Genomic DNA, 4,129 nt, shown 5'->3' on the forward strand with positions numbered 1-4,129 from the left:
GGAAACCCTGTACAGGGTCGCTATGGGTCGGAACCGACTCGACGGCACTTAACAACAACAACAACAAACTTAAAAAAAAAAAAAAAAGCAAAAATCCATTTTGGATTTCTTTCTTTTAAGCGAAAATAGGCACTGAGGTGTTTGCAAATGCGAAGTGGCATAGAGCGAACTTTCTCAAAGAGTGGAGGATAGTAATCTAATTTTGGCTGCTTTTAGTGTCTTTTAATAGAAATTGCTAGATCTTAGAAAAGAAGAACTTATTACTTGTTACTGATGTTCTTGTAATCACTTAAAAGTAAAGATTCTTTGTAATGCAAAAAAAAAAAGACTACATCTGTGGAAAGAGACAGTGGAAAGCTCCATATCATCAGTCCAAACAAGCAGACTGTAGAACAGACATCATCAATTGCTCGTATGCAAGTTCACACTGAAGCTGCGGAAAATTAAACCAAGTCCACAAGAGCCAAAATATGATCTTAAACATATCCCAGTGGAATTTTGAGATTATCTCAAGAACAGGTTTCCTGCATTAGATACTAAAGACCCAAGACCAGAAGAGTAGTGGATGACATCAAGAACATCATTCAGGAAGAAAGCAAAAGGTCATTAAGAAGACAAAATTGAATAAAAAGACCAAAATGCATGTCAGAAGAGATTCTGAAACTTGCTCTCCAGTGAAGAAATGCTAAAGGAAATGAGGACGTAAAAGAGCTGAACAGAAAATTTCAAAGGGCTGCTTGAGAAGCCAAAGTCAAATATTAATTTTTAAATGTGCAAAGTCCTGGAGTTAGAAAATCAAAAGGGAAGAACATGCTCAGCATTTCTCAAGCTGAGGGAACTGAAGAAAAAATCCAAGCCTTGACTTCCAATATTGAAGGTTTCTGTGGGCAAAATATTGAATGATGCAGAAAGCATCAAAAGAAAATGGGAGAGATGCACAGAGTCACTATACCAAAAAGAAATGGTTGATGTTCAACCATTTCAAGAGGTAGCATATGACCAAGAGCCAATGGTACTGAAGGAAGAAGTTCAAGGTTCATTTAAGGCATTGGCAAAGAACAAATCACTGGGAATTGATGGAACACAAATTGAAATGTTTCAACAAACTGATGAAGCACTGTAGGCACTCACTCCCCACAAAAGATGAATGGAAACAGTAGCAACAGCATAGGGTTCAAATGTAGCAATGATTGTGAGGTTGGCACAGGACTGGCCAGTGTTTCATTCTGTTATGCATAGGGTTGGCACCGACTCGATAGCACTGAACAACAACAACATGTCACACTTTAGGATAAAGCACTGGACTACTAACTACATCGTTGGCAGTTCAAACCCACCAACTGGTCCTTGGAAATCTTATACAGGATCACAATGAGTCAAAACCAACTCAATGGCATACAACAACAATATAGCATAAGGGAGGTCATCCCATTCTCAAACCTGTCTTGAAGGGTAAGGAAGTTTTTCTGGACTTAATTTTTGTGCCTGTAGGCAGGAGTGATGGTGGACTTAGTAACCAAGATTGAGTTGAAGACAGATGATTCTAAATTTTAGAACATGATGATGAGAGATAGTCCGATGTGGCACTGTAAGATAAAAGCACTGGACTGCTAACCCCAAGGTTGGTGGTTCAAACCCACCAGTAACTCCTTGGTAACTGTATACAGGGTTGCTATGAGTGTTAACTGACTTGACGGCACTTAACAGCAACAAAGACAAACTCTGGTCTGAGATACACATTACTGAATGTATTTATGATTATGCTGTGACAAATGGTACTACATTTCATCTGAATAACATACACTTCTTTTCTGGTGATCTGCCAGTTTTTGGTGAGCTATCAGTTTACTTATATAGTATTTTAGTCATAAAAATGGTTAACTATCAGGAATGGCTTCTTAGCCTCAAGAGATTGATCCAGACCAATCAAAAAGACTGCATACTTTTTTTTTTTTTTAAGTGGCTATCCACTTAAACAACGTAAGAAGGTAGAATGCTTATTTTGATTACTGCCCAAATTGTGACATTTTTGTTATAATTATTTTATTTATGGCAAGGTGAGTACACATCAGAGATTCTATGTCCATTTATTTGACAAATATGTAGGAGCCTCCTGATGCAAGAGTATATGGTCAAGTATATGGTCCATTTATTGAATACCTACCAGGAGCTGGTGTTTTAAGCTATCACATTTAATGCTCACAACTGTTCTGCAAGGTGAGTATTGTTGTTGTTGTTAGGTCGATACCGAACTATAGCGACCTTATGCACAGCAGAACAAAACACTGCCCAATCCTGGGCCAACCTCACTACTGTTGCCACTCTTGAGTCCTCCATCAATGCTGCCACTTGGCCAATCCATCTGGTTGGGGGCCTTCCTCTTTTTCTCTGACCCTCCACCTTACCAAACATGATATCCTTCTCCAGCAACTGGTCCCTCCTGACAATATGACCGAAGTATGAGAGACAAAGTTTGGCCATCTTGGCCTCCAAGGAGCACTCTGGCTGCAATTCTTCCAAAACAGATCTATTGGTTCTTTTGGCAGCCCATGGCACTTTCAATATTCTCCTCCAACACCATAACTCAAAAGCATCAATTCTTCTATGGTCTTCCTTATTCACTGTCCAGCTTTTACATGCCTATGAGGTTATTGAAAATACTATGGCTTGGGTCAGGCGCACCTTAATCCTCAAGCTGGCACCTTTGCTCTTCAACACTTTAAAAAGGTGTTGTGCAGTAGATTTGCCTAATGCAATACGTCGTTTGATTTCTTGACTGCTACTTCCATGAGTGTTACTATCCTTTTAATAAGAAATCGACTCATAGTGGTCAATGGCTTGACTACAGCAACATAACTGATAAAAATAGAGCCAGGATTTTAACCTACGTCTTTCTGCTCCAGAACCTATATCCTTTTCCACAAGCCCACACTAAAGCCTTCACCATCAACTTCATCTGCCTCCATTAAATGACAAGTGTTCTTCTTGAAATATGAGGGACATCCCATTACTTGGAATGTCCTACTGGAGATCTTAATATGGGGAGTGTGTTTGTGTGTGTGAAAGAAAGAGAAATATAATGATTTTACATTTTCCCCCTTCTTTTGTATTGCCCTCTCCCCAGCACCCAGACTATCCTGTGTCTATTCCCTACCCTGTGCTCCACTTTCCCCTCCCTCCCATCACCCCACCCCCTACATCCCACAAACCAGCAAATAATCACCCCAGTTTAGTATGGGTTCTTTTTCTTAGTCTTTTACAGTAGTGGTCCTATGCAGCATTTCTCCAATTGTGACTGACTAATTTCACTCAGCATAATGTCCTCAAGGTTCATCCATGTTATGTGATAGTTTACAGTTCCTTGTTGTTCTTCAAAGTAGCATAATATTCCATTGTGTGTATGTACCACAGTTTGATTATCCATTCTTCCGTTGATGGGCACTTAGGCTGTTTCTATCTTTTTGCTATTGTAAATAGTGCTGCTATAAACATTGGTGTGCATATATCTACTTGTGTTATGACTTGTATTTCTTGTGGGTAAATGCCAAGTAGAGGAATTGCTGGATCATAAGGTATTTCTATTTCCAACCTTCTGAGGAAACGCCATCTTGCTTTCCAGAGAGGTTGGACCATTTTGCAATCCTACCAGCAATGCAAGAGCGTCCCAGTCTCTCCACATCCTCGCCAGCATTTATTGTCCTCTATTTTTTTTTATCTTTGCAGTTATTGCTGGTGTGAGATGATATCTCATTGTTGTTTTGATTTGCATCTCTCTGATGGCTAGTGATCGTGAACATTTCTTCATTTGTTGGCTGACTGGATCTCTTCCTTGGTGAAGTGTCTGTTCATTTCTTGTGCCCATTTCTTAATTGGGTTATTTGTCTTTTTCTTGTAGAGGTATTGAAGTTTCCTATATATTTTAGAAATGAGTCCCTTGCCTGATGTATCATTGCAAAAGATTTTTCCCATCCTGTGGGTTCCCTTTTTACTCTTTTGGTGAAGTATTTTGATGCACATAATTTTTAATTTTTAGTATGTCCCAATCATCTATTTTGTCTACTTTTGTTTGTGTAGTTTGATTTTACACATTGAAGCAAGAAGACAAATGGGAATATATTTGTACATTGAG

The sequence above is a fragment of the Chrysochloris asiatica genome, unplaced genomic scaffold (assembly GCF_000296735.1).
Source record: "Chrysochloris asiatica unplaced genomic scaffold, ChrAsi1.0 scaffold00295, whole genome shotgun sequence".
NCBI classification, from domain to species: Eukaryota; Metazoa; Chordata; class Mammalia; order Afrosoricida; family Chrysochloridae; genus Chrysochloris; species Chrysochloris asiatica.